Here is an 18,503-nt window from a genome sequence, read left to right on the forward strand (position 1 = left end):
TCCATATGGTAGCAGGCTAACTAAAGTTCTGCTGTACATCGGTCCATACGGTAGCAGGCTAACTAAAGTCCTGCTGTACATCTGTCCATACGGTAGCTGGCAAACTAAAGTCCTGCTGTACAACGGTCCATACGGTGGCAGGCTAACTAAAGTCTTGCTGTACTTCGGTCCATACGGTAGACAGCTAACTAAAGTTCTGCTGTGCATCGGTCCATACGATAGCAGGCTAACTAAAGTTCTGCTGTGCATCGGTCCATACGGTAGCAGGCTAACTAAAGTCCTGCTGTACATCTGCCCATACGGTAGACGGCAAACTAAAGTCCTGCTGTACAACGGTCCATACGGTAGCAGGCTAACTAAAGCCCTGCTGTACATCGGTCCATATGGTAGACGGCTAACTAAAGTTCTACTGTACAACGGTCCATACGGTAGCTGGCCAACTAAAGTCGTGCTGTACATCGGTCCATACGGTAGACAGCTAACTAAAGTTCTGCTGTGCATCGGTCCATACGGTAGCAGGCTAACTAAAGTTCTGCTGTACATCGGTCCATACGGTAGCAGGCTAACTAAAGTCCTGCTGTACATCGGTCCATACGGTAGCAGGCTAACTAAAGTTCTGCTGTGCATCGGTCCATACGGTAGCAGGCTAACTAAAGTTCTGCTGTGCATCGGTCCATACGGTAGCAGGCTAACTAAAGTCCTGCTGTGCATCGGTCCATACGGTAGACGGCTAACTAAAGTTCTACTGTACATTGATCCATACGGTAGCTGGCTAACTAAAGTTCTGCTGTACATCGGTCCATACGGTAGACGGTTAACTAAAGTCCTACTGTGCAACGTTCCATACGGTAGCAGGCTAACTAAAGTTCTGCTGTGCATCGGTCCATACGGTAGCAGGCTAACTAAAGTTCTGCTGTGCATCGGTCCATACGGTAGCAGGCTAACTAAAGTTCTGCTGTGCATCGGTCCATACGGTAGACGGCTAACTAAAGTTCTACTGTACATTGGTCCATACGGTAGCAGGCTAACTAAAGTTCTACTGTGCATCGGTCCATACGGTAAACGGCTAACTAAAGTTCTACTGTACATCGGTCCATACGGTAGCTGGCTAACTAAAGTTCTGCTGTGCATCGGTCCATACGGTAGACAGCTAACTAAAGTTCTGCTGTGCATCGGTCCATACGGTAGACGGCTAACTAAAGTTCTGCTGTACATCGGTCCATACGGTAGCAGGCTAACTAAAGTTCTGCTGTGCATCGGTCCATACGGTAGCAGGCTAACTAAAGTTCTGCTGTGCATCGGTCCATACGGTAGCAGGCTAACTAAAGTTCTGCTGTGCATCGGTCCATACGGTAGCAGGCTAACTAAAGTTCTGCTGTGCATCGGTCCATACGGTAGACGGCTAACTAAAGTTCTACTGTACATTGGTCCATACGGTAGCTGGCTAACTAAAGTTCTGCTGTACATCGGTCCATACGGTAGACGGTTAACTAAAGTCCTACTGTGCAACGGTCCATACGGTAGCAGGCTAACTAAAGTTCTGCTGTGCATCGGTCCATACGGTAGCAGGCTAACTAAAGTTCTGCTGTGCATCGGTCCATACGGTAGCAGGCTAACTAAAGTTCTGCTGTGCATCGGTCCATACGGTAGACGGCTAACTAAAGTTCTACTGTACATTGGTCCATACGGTAGCAGGCTAACTAAAGTTCTACTGTGCATCGGTCCATACGGTAAACGGCTAACTAAAGTTCTACTGTACATCGGTCCATACGGTAGCTGGCTAACTAAAGTTCTGCTGTGCATCGGTCCATACGGTAGACAGCTAACTAAAGTTCTGCTGTACATCGGTCCATACGGTAGACGGCTAACTAATGTTCTGCTGTACATCGGTCCATACGGTAGCAGGCTAACTAAAGTTCTGCTGTGCATCGGTCCATACGGTAGCAGGCTAACTAAAGTTCTGCTGTGCATCGGTCCATACGGTAGACGGCTAACTAAAGTTCTACTGTACATTGGTCCATACGGTAGCTGGCTAACTAAAGTTCTGCTGTACATCGGTCCATACGGTAGACGGTTAACTAAAGTCCTACTGTGCAACGGTCCATACGGTAGCAGGCTAACTAAAGTTCTACTGTGCATCGGTCCATACGGTAGACGGCTAACTAAAGTTCTACTCTACATCGGTCCATACGGTAGCTGGCTAACTAAAGTTCTGCTGTACATCGGTCCATACGGTAGACGGCTAACTAAAGTTCTGCTGTGCATCGGTCCATACGGTAGCAGGCTAACTAAAGTTCTGCTGTGCATCGGTCCATACGGTAGCAGGCTAACTAAAGTTCTGCTGTGCAGGTCCATAAGACGGCTAAAAAGTTCTGCTGTACATTGGTCCATACGGTAGCAGGCTAACTAAAGTTCTACTGTGCATCGGTCCATACGGTAGACGGCTAACTAAAGTTCTACTGTACATCGGTCCATACGGTAGCTGGCTAACTAAAGTTCTGCTGTGCATCGGTCCATACGGTAGACAGCTAACTAAAGTTCTGCTGTACATCGGTCCATACGGTAGACGGATAACTAAAGTTCTGCTGTACATCGGTCCATACGGTAGCAGGCTAACTAAAGTTCTGCTGTGCATCGGTCCATACGGTAGCAGGCTAACTAAAGTTCTGCTGTGCATCGGTCCATACGGTAGACGGCTAACTAAAGTTCTACTGTACATTGGTCCATACGGTAGCTGGCTAACTAAAGTTCTGCTGTACATCGGTCCATACGGTAGACGGTTAACTACAGTCCTACTGTGCAACGGTCCATACGGTAGCAGGCTAACTAAAGTTCTACTGTGCATCGGTCCATACGGTAGACGGCTAACTAAAGTTCTACTCTACATCGGTCCATACGGTAGCTGGCTAACTAAAGTTCTGCTGTACATCGGTCCATACGGTAGACGGCTAACTAAAGTTCTGCTGTACATCGGTCCATACGGTAGCTGGCTAACTAAAGTCCTGCTGTACATCGGTCCATATGGTAGCAGGCTAACTAAAGTTCTGCTGTACATCGGTCCAAACGGTAGCAGGCTAACTAAAGTCCTGCTGTACATCTGTCCATACGGTAGCTGGCAAACTAAAGTCCTGCTGTACAACGGTCCATACGGTGGCAGGCTAACTAAAGTCTTGCTGTACTTCGGTCCATATGGTAGACAGCTAACTAAAGTTCTGCTGTGCATCGGTCCATACGGTAGCAGGCTAACTAAAGTTCTGCTGTGCATCAGTCCATACGGTAGCAGGCTAACTAAAGGTCTGTTGTACATCTGCCCATACGGTAGACGGCTAACTAAAGTCCTGCTGTACAACGGTCCATACGGTAGACGGCTAACTAAAGCCCTGCTGTACATCGGTCCATATGGTAGACGGCTAACTAAAGTTCTACTGTACATCGGTCCATACGGTAGCTGGCCAACTAAAGTCCTGCTGTACATCGGTCCATTCGGTAGCAGGCTAACTAAAGTTACATTTACATTTACATTTAAGTCATTTAGCAGACGCTCTTATCCAGAGCGACTTACAAATTGGTGCATTCACCTTATGACATCCAGTGGGACAGTCACTTAACAATAGTGCATCTAAAACTTAGGGGGGTGAGAGGGATTACTTATCCTATCCTAGGTATTCCTTAAAGAGGTGGGGTTTCAGGTGTCTCCGGAAGGTGGTGATTGACTCCGCTGTCCTGGCGTCGTGAGGGAGTTTGTTCCACCATTGGGGGCCAGGGCAGCGAACAGTTTTGACTGGGCTGAGCGGGAGCTGTACTTCCTCAGTGGTAGGGAGGCGAGCAGGCCAGAGGTGGATGAACGCAGTGCCCTTGTTTGGGTGTAGGGCCTGATCAGAGCCTGGAGGTACTGAGGTGCCGTTCCCCTCACAGCTCCGTAGGCAAGCACCATGGTCTTGTAGCGGATGCGAGCTTCAACTGGAAGCCAGTGGAGAGAACGGAGGAGCGGGGTGACGTGAGAGAACTTGGGAAGGTTGAACACCAGACGGGCTGCGGCGTTCTGGATGAGTTGAAGGGGTTTAATGGCACAGGCAGGGAGCCCAGCCAACAGCGAGTTGCAGTAATCCAGACGGGAGATGACAAGTGCCTGGATTAGGACCTGCGCCGCTTCCTGTGTGAGGCAGGGTCGTACTCTGCGGATGTTGTAGAGCATGAACCTACAGGAACGGGCCACCGCCTTGATGTTGGTTGAGAACGACAGGGTGTTGTCCAGGATCACGCCAAGGTTCTTGGCGCTCTGGGAGGAGGACACAATGGAGGTGTCAACCGTGATGGCGAGATCATGGAACGGGCAGTCCTTCCCCGGGAGGAAGAGCAGCTCCGTCTTGCCGAGGTTCAGCTTGAGGTGGTGATCCGTCATCCACACTGATATGTCTGCCAGACATGCAGAGATGCGATTCGCCACCTGGTCATCAGAAGGGGGAAAGGAGAAGATTAATTGTGTGTCGTCTGCATAGCAATGATAAGAGAGACCATGTGAGGTTATGACAGAGCCAAGTGACTTGGTGTATAGCGAGAATAGGAGAGGGCCAAGAACAGAGCCCTGGGGGACACCAGTGGTGAGAGCGCGTGGTGAGGAGACAGATTCTCGCCACGCCACCTGGTAGGAGCGACCTGTCAGGTAGGACGCAATCCAAGCGTGGGCCGCGCCGGAGATGCCCAACTCGGAGAGGGTGGAGAGGAGGATCTGATGGTTCACAGTATCGAAGGCAGCCGATAGATCTAGAAGGATGAGAGCAGAGGAGAGAGAGTTAGCTTTAGCAGTGCGGAGCGCCTCCGTGATACAGAGGAGAGCAGTCTCAGTTGAATGACTAGTCTTGAAACCTGACTGATTTGGATCAAGAAGGTCATTCAGAGAGAGATAGCGGGAGAGCTGGCCAAGGACGGCACGTTCAAGAGTTTTGGAGAGAAAAGAAAGAAGGGATACTGGTCTGTAATTGTTGACATCGGAGGGATCGAGTGTAGGTTTTTTCAGAAGGGGTGCAACTCTCGCTCTCTTGAAGACGGAAGGGACGTAGCCAGCGGTCAGGGATGAGTTGATGAGCGAGGTGAGGTAAGGGAGAAGGTCTCCGGAAATGGTCTGGAGAAGAGAGGAGGGGATAGGGTCAAGCGGGCAGGTTGTTGGGCGGCCGGCCGTCACAAGACGCGAGATTTCATCTGGAGAGAGAGGGGAGAAAGAGGTCAGAGCACAGGGTAGGGCAGTGTGAGCAGAACCAGCGGTGTCGTTTGACTTAGCAAACGAGGATCGGATGTCGTCGACCTTCTTTTCAAAATGGTTGACGAAGTCATCTGCAGAGAGGGAGGAGGGGGGGAGGGGGCGGAGGATTCAGGAGGGAGGAGAAGGTGGCAAAGAGCTTCCTAGGGTTAGAGGCAGATGCTTGGAATTTAGCGTGGTAGAAAGTGGCTTTAGCAGCAGAGACAGAGGAGGAAAATGTAGAGAGGAGGGAGTGAAAGGATGCCAGGTCCGCAGGGAGGCGAGTTTTCCTCCATTTCCGCTCGGCTGCCCGGAGCCCTGTTCTGTGAGCTCGCAATGAGTCATCGAGCCACGGAGCGGGAGGGGAGGACCGAGCCGGCCTGGAGGATAGGGGACATAGAGAGTCAAGGGATGCAGAGAGGGAGGAGAGGAGGGTTGAGGAGGCAGAATCAGGAGATAGGTGGGAGAAGGTTTGAGCGGAGGGAAGAGATGATAGGATGGAAGAGGAGAGAGTAGCGGGGGAGAGAGCGAAGGTTGGGACGGCGCGATACCATCCGAGTAGGGGCAGTGTGGGAGGTGTTGGATGAGAGCGAGAGGGAAAAGGATACAAGGCAGTGGTCGGAGACTTGGAGGGGAGTTGCAATGAGGTTAGTGGAAGAACAGCATCTAGTAAAGATGAGGTCGAGCGTATTGCCTGCCTTGTGAGTAGGGGGGAAGGTGAGAGGGTGAGGTCAAAAGAGGAGAGGAGTGGAAAGAAGGAGGCAGAGAGGAAAGAGTCAAAGGTAGACGTGGGGAGGTTAAAGTCGCCCAGAACTGTGAGAGGTGAGCCGTCCTCAGGAAAGGAGCTTATCAAGGCATCAAGCTCATTGATGAACTCTCCGAGGGAACCTGGAGGGCGATAAATGATAAGGATGTTAAGCTTGAAAGGGCTAGTAACTGTGACAGCATGGAATTCAAAGGAGGCGATAGACAGATGGGTAAGGGGAGAAAGAGAGAATGACCACTTGGGAGAGATGAGGATCCCGGTGCCACCACCCCGCTGACCAGACGCTCTCGGGGTGTGCGAGAACACGTGGGCGGACGAAGAGAGAGCAGTAGGAGTAGCAGTGTTGTCTGTGGTGATCCATGTTTCCGTCAGTGCCAAGAAGTCGAGGGACTGGAGGGAGGCATAGGCTGAGATGAACTCTGCCTTGTTGACCGCAGATTGGCAGTTCCAGAGGCTACCGGAGACCTGGAACTCCACGTGGGTCGTGCGCGCTGGGACCACCAGAGTAGGGTGGCCGCGGCCACGCGGTGAGGAGCGTTTGTATGGTCTGTGCAGAGAGGAGAGAACAGGGATAAACAGACACATAGTTGACAGGCTACAGAAGAGGCTACGCTAATGCAAAGGAGATTGGAATGACAAGTGGACTACACGTCTCGAATGTTCAGAAAGTTAAGCTACGTAGCAATAATCTTATTGACTAAAATGATTAAAATGATACAGTACTGCTGAAGTAGGCCAGCTGGCAGTGGGTGCGTTGTTGACACTACACTAATCAAGTCGTTCCGTTGAGTGTAATAGTTTCTGCAGTGTTGCTATTCGGGGGCTAGCAGGCTAGCTAGCAGTGTTGTTTACGTTACGTTGCGTTAAAAGAACGACAATAGCTGGCTAGCGAACCTAGAAAATCACTCTGGACTACACAATTATCTTTGATACAAAGACGGCTATGTAGCTAGCTAAGTAGCTAGCTACGATCAAACAAATCAAACCGTTGTACTGTTCTGCTGTGCATCGGTCCATACGGTAGCAGGCTAACTAAAGTCCTGCTGTACATCGGTCCATATGGTAGCAGGCTAACTAAAGTTCTGCTGTACATCGGTCCATACGGTAGCAGGCTAACTAAAGTCCTGCTGTACATCTGTCCATACGGTAGCTGGCAAACTAAAGTCCTGCTGTACAACGGTCCATACGGTGGCAGGCTAACTAAAGTCTTGCTGTACTTCGGTCCATACGGTAGACAGCTCACTAAAGTTCTGCTGTGCATCGGTCCATACGGTAGCAGGCTAACTAAAGTTCTGCTGTGCATCGGTCCATACGGTAGCAGGCTAACTAAAGTCCTGCTGTACATCTGCCCATACGGTAGACGGCAAACTAAAGTCCTGCTGTACAACGGTCCATACGGTAGCAGGCTAACTAAAGCCCTGCTGTACATCGGTCCATATGGTAGACGGCTAACTAAAGTTCTACTGTACATCGGTCCATACGGTAGCTGGCCAACTAAAGTCGTGCTGTACATCGGTCCATACGGTAGACAGCTAACTAAAGTTCTGCTGTGCATCGGTCCATACGGTAGCAGGCTAACTAAAGTTCTGCTGTACATCGGTCCATACGGTAGCAGGCTAACTAAAGTCCTGCTGTACATCGGTCCATACGGTAGCAGGCTAACTAAAGTTCTGCTGTGCATCGGTCCATACGGTAGCAGGCTAACTAAAGTTCTGCTGTGCATCGGTCCATACGGTAGCAGGCTAACTAAAGTTCTGCTGTGCATCGGTCCATACGGTAGACGGCTAACTAAAGTTCTACTGTACATTGGTCCATACGGTAGCTGGCTAACTAAAGTTCTGCTGTACATCGGTCCATACGGTAGACGGTTAACTAAAGTCCTACTGTGCAACGGTCCATACGGTAGCAGGCTAACTAAAGTTCTACTGTGCATCGGTCCATACGGTAGACGGCTAACTAAAGTTCTACTCTACATCGGTCCATACGGTAGCTGGCTAACTAAAGTTCTGCTGTACATCGGTCCATACGGTAGACGGCTAACTAAAGTTCTGCTGTACATCGGTCCATACGGTAGACGGCTAACTAAAGTTCTACTGTGCATCGGTCCATACGGTAGACGGCTAACTAAAGTTCTACTGTACATCGGTCCATACGGTAGCTGGCTAACTAAAGTTCTGCTGTGCATCGGTCCATACGGTAGACAGCTAACTAAAGTTCTGCTGTACATCGGTCCATACGGTAGACGGCTAACTAAAGTCCTGCTGTACATCGGTCCATACGGTAGCAGGCTAACTAAAGTTCTGCTGTGCATCGGTCTATACGGTAGCAGGCTAACTAAAGTTCTGCTGTGCATCGGTCCATACGGTAGACGGCTAACTAAAGTTCTACTGTATATCGGTCCATACGGTAGCTGGCTAACTAAAGTTCTGCTGTACATCGGTCCATACGGTAGACGGCTAACTAAAGTTCTGCTGTACATCGGTCCATACGGTAGACGGCTAACTAAAGTCCTGCTGTACATCGGTCCATACGGTAGATGGCTAACTAAAGTTCTACTGTACATCGGTCCATACGGTAGCTGGCTAACTAAAGTTCTGCTGTACATCGGTCCATACGGTAGACGGCTAACTAAAGTTCTGCTGTACATCGGTCCATACGGTAGACGGCTAACTAAAGTCCTGCTGTACATCGGTCCATACGGTAGACGGCTAACTAAAGTCCTGCTGTACATCGGTCCATATGGTAGACGGCTAACTAAAGTTCTACTGTACATCGGTCCATACGGTAGCTGGCCAACTAAAGTCGTGCTGTACATCGGTCCATACGGTAGACAGCTAACTAAAGTTCTGCTGTGCATCGGTCCATACGGTAGCAGGCTAACTAAAGTTCTGCTGTACATCGGTCCATACGGTAGCAGGCTAACTAAAGTCCTGCTGTACATCGGTCCATACGGTAGCAGGCTAACTAAAGTTCTGCTGTGCATCGGTCCATACGGTAGCAGGCTAACTAAAGTTCTACTGTACATCGGTCCATACGGTAGCTGGCTAACTAAAGTTCTGCTGTGCATCGGTCCATACGGTAGACAGCTAACTAAAGTTCTGCTGTACATCGGTCCATACGGTAGACGGCTAACTAATGTTCTGCTGTACATCGGTCCATACGGTAGCAGGCTAACTAAAGTTCTGCTGTGCATCGGTCCATACGGTAGCAGGCTAACTAAAGTTCTGCTGTGCATCGGTCCATACGGTAGACGGCTAACTAAAGTTCTACTGTACATTGGTCCATACGGTAGCTGGCTAACTAAAGTTCTGCTGTACATCGGTCCATACGGTAGACGGTTAACTAAAGTCCTACTGTGCAACGGTCCATACGGTAGCAGGCTAACTAAAGTTCTACTGTGCATCGGTCCATACGGTAGACGGCTAACTAAAGTTCTACTCTACATCGGTCCATACGGTAGCTGGCTAACTAAAGTTCTGCTGTACATCGGTCCATACGGTAGACGGCTAACTAAAGTTCTGCTGTGCATCGGTCCATACGGTAGCAGGCTAACTAAAGTTCTGCTGTGCATCGGTCCATACGGTAGCAGGCTAACTAAAGTTCTGCTGTGCATCGGTCCATACGGTAGACGGCTAACTAAAGTTCTACTGTACATTGGTCCATACGGTAGCAGGCTAACTAAAGTTCTACTGTGCATCGGTCCATACGGTAGACGGCTAACTAAAGTTCTACTGTACATCGGTCCATACGGTAGCTGGCTAACTAAAGTTCTGCTGTGCATCGGTCCATACGGTAGACAGCTAACTAAAGTTCTGCTGTACATCGGTCCATACGGTAGACGGATAACTAAAGTTCTGCTGTACATCGGTCCATACGGTAGCAGGCTAACTAAAGTTCTGCTGTGCATCGGTCCATACGGTAGCAGGCTAACTAAAGTTCTGCTGTGCATCGGTCCATACGGTAGACGGCTAACTAAAGTTCTACTGTACATTGGTCCATACGGTAGCTGGCTAACTAAAGTTCTGCTGTACATCGGTCCATACGGTAGACGGTTAACTACAGTCCTACTGTGCAACGGTCCATACGGTAGCAGGCTAACTAAAGTTCTACTGTGCATCGGTCCATACGGTAGACGGCTAACTAAAGTTCTACTCTACATCGGTCCATACGGTAGCTGGCTAACTAAAGTTCTGCTGTACATCGGTCCATACGGTAGACGGCTAACTAAAGTTCTGCTGTACATCGGTCCATACGGTAGCTGGCTAACTAAAGTCCTGCTGTACATCGGTCCATATGGTAGCAGGCTAACTAAAGTTCTGCTGTACATCGGTCCAAACGGTAGCAGGCTAACTAAAGTCCTGCTGTACATCTGTCCATACGGTAGCTGGCAAACTAAAGTCCTGCTGTACAACGGTCCATACGGTGGCAGGCTAACTAAAGTCTTGCTGTACTTCGGTCCATATGGTAGACAGCTAACTAAAGTTCTGCTGTGCATCGGTCCATACGGTAGCAGGCTAACTAAAGTTCTGCTGTGCATCAGTCCATACGGTAGCAGGCTAACTAAAGGTCTGTTGTACATCTGCCCATACGGTAGACGGCTAACTAAAGTCCTGCTGTACAACGGTCCATACGGTAGACGGCTAACTAAAGCCCTGCTGTACATCGGTCCATATGGTAGACGGCTAACTAAAGTTCTACTGTACATCGGTCCATACGGTAGCTGGCCAACTAAAGTCCTGCTGTACATCGGTCCATTCGGTAGCAGGCTAACTAAAGTTACATTTACATTTACATTTAAGTCATTTAGCAGACGCTCTTATCCAGAGCGACTTACAAATTGGTGCATTCACCTTATGACATCCAGTGGGACAGTCACTTAACAATAGTGCATCTAAAACTTAGGGGGGGGTGAGAGGGATTACTTATCCTATCCTAGGTATTCCTTAAAGAGGTGGGGTTTCAGGTGTCTCCGGAAGGTGGTGATTGACTCCGCTGTCCTGGCGTCGTGAGGGAGTTTGTTCCACCATTGGGGGGCCAGGGCAGCGAACAGTTTTGACTGGGCTGAGCGGGAGCTGTACTTCCTCAGTGGTAGGGAGGCGAGCAGGCCAGAGGTGGATGAACGCAGTGCCCTTGTTTGGGTGTAGGGCCTGATCAGAGCCTGGAGGTACTGAGGTGCCGTTCCCCTCACAGCTCCGTAGGCAAGCACCATGGTCTTGTAGCGGATGCGAGCTTCAACTGGAAGCCAGTGGAGAGAACGGAGGAGCGGGGTGACGTGAGAGAACTTGGGAAGGTTGAACACCAGACGGGCTGCGGCGTTCTGGATGAGTTGAAGGGGTTTAATGGCACAGGCAGGGAGCCCAGCCAACAGCGAGTTGCAGTAATCCAGACGGGAGATGACAAGTGCCTGGATTAGGACCTGCGCCGCTTCCTGTGTGAGGCAGGGTCGTACTCTGCGGATGTTGTAGAGCATGAACCTACAGGAACGGGCCACCGCCTTGATGTTGGTTGAGAACGACAGGGTGTTGTCCAGGATCACGCCAAGGTTCTTGGCGCTCTGGGAGGAGGACACAATGGAGTTGTCAACCGTGATGGCGAGATCATGGAACGGGCAGTCCTTCCCCGGGAGGAAGAGCAGCTCCGTCTTGCCGAGGTTCAGCTTGAGGTGGTGATCCGTCATCCACACTGATATGTCTGCCAGACATGCAGAGATGCGATTCGCCACCTGGTCGTCAGAAGGGGGAAAGGAGAAGATTAATTGTGTGTCGTCTGCATAGCAATGATAAGAGAGACCATGTGAGGTTATGACAGAGCCAAGTGACTTGGTGTATAGCGAGAATAGGAGAGGGCCAAGAACAGAGCCCTGGGGGACACCAGTGGTGAGAGCGCGTGGTGAGGAGACAGATTCTCGCCACGCCACCTGGTAGGAGCGACCTGTCAGGTAGGACGCAATCCAAGCGTGGGCCGCGCCGGAGATGCCCAACTCGGAGAGGGTGGAGAGGAGGATCTGATGGTTCACAGTATCGAAGGCAGCCGATAGATCTAGAAGGATGAGAGCAGAGGAGAGAGAGTTAGCTTTAGCAGTGCGGAGCGCCTCCGTGATACAGAGGAGAGCAGTCTCAGTTGAATGACTAGTCTTGAAACCTGACTGATTTGGATCAAGAAGGTCATTCAGAGAGAGATAGCGGGAGAGCTGGCCAAGGACGGCACGTTCAAGAGTTTTGGAGAGAAAAGAAAGAAGGGATACTGGTCTGTAATTGTTGACATCGGAGGGATCGAGTGTAGGTTTTTTCAGAAGGGGTGCAACTCTCGCTCTCTTGAAGACGGAAGGGACGTAGCCAGCGGTCAGGGATGAGTTGATGAGCGAGGTGAGGTAAGGGAGAAGGTCTCCGGAAATGGTCTGGAGAAGAGAGGAGGGGATAGGGTCAAGCGGGCAGGTTGTTGGGCGGCCGGCCGTCACAAGACGCGAGATTTCATCTGGAGAGAGAGGGGAGAAAGAGGTCAGAGCACAGGGTAGGGCAGTGTGAGCAGAACCAGCGGTGTCGTTTGACTTAGCAAACGAGGATCGGATGTCGTCGACCTTCTTTTCAAAATGGTTGACGAAGTCATCTGCAGAGAGGGAGGAGGGGGGAGGGGGCGGAGGATTCAGGAGGGAGGAGAAGGTGGCAAAGAGCTTCCTAGGGTTAGAGGCAGATGCTTGGAATTTAGCGTGGTAGAAAGTGGCTTTAGCAGCAGAGACAGAGGAGGAAAATGTAGAGAGGAGGGAGTGAAAGGATGCCAGGTCCGCAGGGAGGCGAGTTTTCCTCCATTTCCGCTCGGCTGCCCGGAGCCCTGTTCTGTGAGCTCGCAATGAGTCATCGAGCCACGGAGCGGGAGGGGAGGACCGAGCCGGCCTGGAGGATAGGGGACATAGAGAGTCAAGGGATGCAGAGAGGGAGGAGAGGAGGGTTGAGGAGGCAGAATCAGGAGATAGGTGGGAGAAGGTTTGAGCGGAGGGAAGAGATGATAGGATGGAAGAGGAGAGAGTAGCGGGGGAGAGAGAGCGAAGGTTGGGACGGCGCGATACCATCCGAGTAGGGGCAGTGTGGGAGGTGTTGGATGAGAGCGAGAGGGAAAAGGATACAAGGCAGTGGTCGGAGACTTGGAGGGGAGTTGCAATGAGGTTAGTGGAAGAACAGCATCTAGTAAAGATGAGGTCGAGCGTATTGCCTGCCTTGTGAGTAGGGGGGAAGGTGAGAGGGTGAGGTCAAAAGAGGAGAGGAGTGGAAAGAAGGAGGCAGAGAGGAAAGAGTCAAAGGTAGACGTGGGGAGGTTAAAGTCGCCCAGAACTGTGAGAGGTGAGCCGTCCTCAGGAAAGGAGCTTATCAAGGCATCAAGCTCATTGATGAACTCTCCGAGGAACCTGGAGGGCGATAAATGATAAGGATGTTAAGCTTGAAAGGGCTAGTAACTGTGACAGCATGGAATTCAAAGGAGGCGATAGACAGATGGGTAAGGGGAGAAAGAGAGAATGACCACTTGGGAGAGATGAGGATCCCGGTGCCACCACCCCGCTGACCAGACGCTCTCGGGGTGTGCGAGAACACGTGGGCGGACGAAGAGAGAGCAGTAGGAGTAGCAGTGTTGTCTGTGGTGATCCATGTTTCCGTCAGTGCCAAGAAGTCGAGGGACTGGAGGGAGGCATAGGCTGAGATGAACTCTGCCTTGTTGACCGCAGATTGGCAGTTCCAGAGGCTACCGGAGACCTGGAACTCCACGTGGGTCGTGCGCGCTGGGACCACCAGAGTAGGGTGGCCGCGGCCACGCGGTGAGGAGCGTTTGTATGGTCTGTGCAGAGAGGAGAGAACAGGGATAAACAGACACATAGTTGACAGGCTACAGAAGAGGCTACGCTAATGCAAAGGAGATTGGAATGACAAGTGGACTACACGTCTCGAATGTTCAGAAAGTTAAGCTACGTAGCAATAATCTTATTGACTAAAATGATTAAAATGATACAGTACTGCTGAAGTAGGCCAGCTGGCAGTGGGTGCGTTGTTGACACTACACTAATCAAGTCGTTCCGTTGAGTGTAATAGTTTCTGCAGTGTTGCTATTCGGGGGCTAGCAGGCTAGCTAGCAGTGTTGTTTACGTTACGTTGCGTTAAAAGAACGACAATAGCTGGCTAGCGAACCTAGAAAATCGCTCTGGACTACACAATTATCTTTGATACAAAGACGGCTATGTAGCTAGCTAAGTAGCTAGCTACGATCAAACAAATCAAACCGTTGTACTGTTCTGCTGTGCATCGGTCCATACGGTAGCAGGCTAACTAAAGTCCTGCTGTACATCGGTCCATATGGTAGCAGGCTAACTAAAGTTCTGCTGTACATCGGTCCATACGGTAGCAGGCTAACTAAAGTCCTGCTGTACATCTGTCCATACGGTAGCTGGCAAACTAAAGTCCTGCTGTACAACGGTCCATACGGTGGCAGGCTAACTAAAGTCTTGCTGTACTTCGGTCCATACGGTAGACAGCTCACTAAAGTTCTGCTGTGCATCGGTCCATACGGTAGCAGGCTAACTAAAGTTCTGCTGTGCATCGGTCCATACGGTAGCAGGCTAACTAAAGTCCTGCTGTACATCTGCCCATACGGTAGACGGCAAACTAAAGTCCTGCTGTACAACGGTCCATACGGTAGCAGGCTAACTAAAGCCCTGCTGTACATCGGTCCATATGGTAGACGGCTAACTAAAGTTCTACTGTACATCGGTCCATACGGTAGCTGGCCAACTAAAGTCGTGCTGTACATCGGTCCATACGGTAGACAGCTAACTAAAGTTCTGCTGTGCATCGGTCCATACGGTAGCAGGCTAACTAAAGTTCTGCTGTACATCGGTCCATACGGTAGCAGGCTAACTAAAGTCCTGCTGTACATCGGTCCATACGGTAGCAGGCTAACTAAAGTTCTGCTGTGCATCGGTCCATACGGTAGCAGGCTAACTAAAGTTCTGCTGTGCATCGGTCCATACGGTAGCAGGCTAACTAAAGTTCTGCTGTGCATCGGTCCATACGGTAGACGGCTAACTAAAGTTCTACTGTACATTGGTCCATACGGTAGCTGGCTAACTAAAGTTCTGCTGTACATCGGTCCATACGGTAGACGGTTAACTAAAGTCCTACTGTGCAACGGTCCATACGGTAGCAGGCTAACTAAAGTTCTACTGTGCATCGGTCCATACGGTAGACGGCTAACTAAAGTTCTACTCTACATCGGTCCATACGGTAGCTGGCTAACTAAAGTTCTGCTGTACATCGGTCCATACGGTAGACGGCTAACTAAAGTTCTGCTGTACATCGGTCCATACGGTAGACGGCTAACTAAAGTTCTACTGTGCATCGGTCCATACGGTAGACGGCTAACTAAAGTTCTACTGTACATCGGTCCATACGGTAGCTGGCTAACTAAAGTTCTGCTGTGCATCGGTCCATACGGTAGACAGCTAACTAAAGTTCTGCTGTACATCGGTCCATACGGTAGACGGCTAACTAAAGTCCTGCTGTACATCGGTCCATACGGTAGCAGGCTAACTAAAGTTCTGCTGTGCATCGGTCTATACGGTAGCAGGCTAACTAAAGTTCTGCTGTGCATCGGTCCATACGGTAGACGGCTAACTAAAGTTCTACTGTATATCGGTCCATACGGTAGCTGGCTAACTAAAGTTCTGCTGTACATCGGTCCATACGGTAGACGGCTAACTAAAGTTCTGCTGTACATCGGTCCATACGGTAGACGGCTAACTAAAGTCCTGCTGTACATCGGTCCATACGGTAGATGGCTAACTAAAGTTCTACTGTACATCGGTCCATACGGTAGCTGGCTAACTAAAGTTCTGCTGTACATCGGTCCATACGGTAGACGGCTAACTAAAGTTCTGCTGTACATCGGTCCATACGGTAGACGGCTAACTAAAGTCCTGCTGTACATCGGTCCATACGGTAGACGGCTAACTAAAGTCCTGCTGTACATCGGTCCATATGGTAGACGGCTAACTAAAGTTCTACTGTACATCGGTCCATACGGTAGCTGGCCAACTAAAGTCGTGCTGTACATCGGTCCATACGGTAGACAGCTAACTAAAGTTCTGCTGTGCATCGGTCCATACGGTAGCAGGCTAACTAAAGTTCTGCTGTACATCGGTCCATACGGTAGCAGGCTAACTAAAGTCCTGCTGTACATCGGTCCATACGGTAGCAGGCTAACTAAAGTTCTGCTGTGCATCGGTCCATACGGTAGCAGGCTAACTAAAGTTCTGCTGTGCATCGGTCCATACGGTAGCAGGCTAACTAAAGTTCTGCTGTGCATCGGTCCATACGGTAGACGGCTAACTAAAGTTCTACTGTACATCGGTCCATACGGTAGACGGTTAACTAAAGTCCTACTGTGCAACGGTCCATACGGTAGCAGGCTAACTAAAGTTCTACTGTGCATCGGTCCATACGGTAGACGGCTAACTAAAGTTCTACTCTACATCGGTCCATACGGTAGCTGGCTAACTAAAGTTCTGCTGTACATCGGTCCATACGGTAGATGGCTAACTAAAGTCCTGCTGTACATCGGTCCATACGGTAGCAGGCTAACTAAAGTTCTGCTGTGCATCGGTCTATACGGTAGCAGGCTAACTAAAGTTCTGCTGTGCATCGGTCCATACGGTAGACGGCTAACTAAAGTTCTACTGTACATCGGTCCATACGGTAGACGGCTAACTAAAGTCCTGCTGTACATCGGTCCATACGGTAGACGGCTAACTAAAGTCCTGCTGTACATCGGTCCATACGGTAGCAGGCTAACTAAAGTTCTGCTGTGAATCGGTTTTTACGGTAGCAGGCTAACTAAAGTTCTGCTGTGCATAGGTCCATACGGTAGACGGCTAACTAAAGTTCTACTGTACATCGGTCCATACGGTAGCAGGCTAACTAAAGTCCTGCTGTACATCGGTCCATTCGGTAGCAGGCTAACTAAAGTCCTGCTGTACATCGGTCCATATGGCAGCTGGCTAATTAAAGTCCTATGTGTCCTGGTCAAAAGTATTGCACTACATAGGGAGTAGGGGGGGAATTTGGGACGCAACCTGATCAATTGTCCTTGTGACTCAAGGTGGCTCTCTGGCAAAATGGCAGATTCAATCAGTAATTTAATTTAATATTCCATTTCTCCACAGGGATGGTTTCTTAATATGTACCACTGATTGATAGTTCCTGGAACCATCACTAGGTCCGGAAAGACTCTCTTTTCCTCGACCTCCCTTTTAGCCTTTTCATGTGGCGGGAGTGAGATTCATTGTAAAAGATAATTCTTGGCTTCCCACCCTAATAGTCATGGTTACTTTAACGGTCTTTGCATTGTTTATTGTTCATGTTGATGTTTCTGACGTTTTACCTTTATGAACTTTGAACCATGACATAAATGATATACATTGCCTTCGGAAAGTATTCTGACCCTTCTGCAACTTCTGCAAATATAAAATACCTTATTTACCTTATTTACATAAGTATTCAGACCCTTTGCTATGAGACTTAAAATTGAGCTAAGGTGCATCCTGTTGCCATTGATAATCCTTGAGATCAAATCAAATCAAAATCAAATCAAATCAATGGTGGCCTCCAACATTCTTAAATGGAAGAAATTTGGAACCACCAATGACTCTTCCTAGAGCTGGCCACCCGGCCAAACTGAGCAATCAGGGGAGAAGGGCCTTGGCCAGGGAGGTGACCAAGGACCCGATGGTCACTCCTACAGAGCTCTCGAGTTCCTCTGTGGAGATGGGAGAACATTCCAGAAAGACAACCATCTCTGCAGAATTCCACCAATCATGACTTTATGGTAGAGTGGGCAGACGGAAGCCACTCACTCCTCAGTAAGAGGCACATGACAGCCGCATGGAGTTTTCCAAAAGACACCTAAAGACTCTCAGATCATGAGAAACAATATTCTCTGTTCTGACTGAATATTTTCTTTCTATCTGCATTATTGGGAAGGGCCCACATTTCACTGTTAGTCCATACCTGTTGTTTACGAAGAAAATTTTACAATTAGATTTGATATAATGCACTACTTTTTTTAAATGTATTTATTTTACCCCCTTTTCTCCCCAATTTTATGGTATCCAATTGTTAGTAGTTACTATCTTGTCTCATCGCTACAACTCCCGTAAGGGCTCGGGAAAGACGAAGGTCGAAAGCCATGCATCCTCCGTAACAATGTGTTGAGGAAACACTCACTACTTCGGAGGTTAGCGCTCACTGCACCCGGCCTGCCACAGGAGTCGCTGGTGCAGATGAGACAAGGATATCCCTACCGGCCAAACCCTCCCTAACGGGAGGATGACCAACGAAATTAGGCCAATTGTGCATTGCCCCACAGACCTCCCGGTCTTGGCCGGCTGCAACAGAGCATGGGCGCGAACCCATAGTCTCTGGTGGCACAGGAAGCACTGCAATGCAGTGCCCGAGACCACTGCTC

The 18,503-nt window shown here is 49.7% G+C and overlaps 1 protein-coding gene across 1 annotated transcript in view; it reads right to left on the minus strand.

Moving 5' to 3' along the window:
* The window catches only part of LOC124037291 (choline O-acetyltransferase-like), a 72,176-nt gene that overhangs the window by 33,050 nt on the left and 20,623 nt on the right, over nt 1–18,503 (minus strand). The gene's annotated exons all lie outside the window — the stretch shown is intronic.

This window comes from Oncorhynchus gorbuscha, linkage group LG06 (genome assembly GCF_021184085.1).
Source record: "Oncorhynchus gorbuscha isolate QuinsamMale2020 ecotype Even-year linkage group LG06, OgorEven_v1.0, whole genome shotgun sequence".
Lineage (NCBI taxonomy): Eukaryota > Metazoa > Chordata > Actinopteri > Salmoniformes > Salmonidae > Oncorhynchus > Oncorhynchus gorbuscha.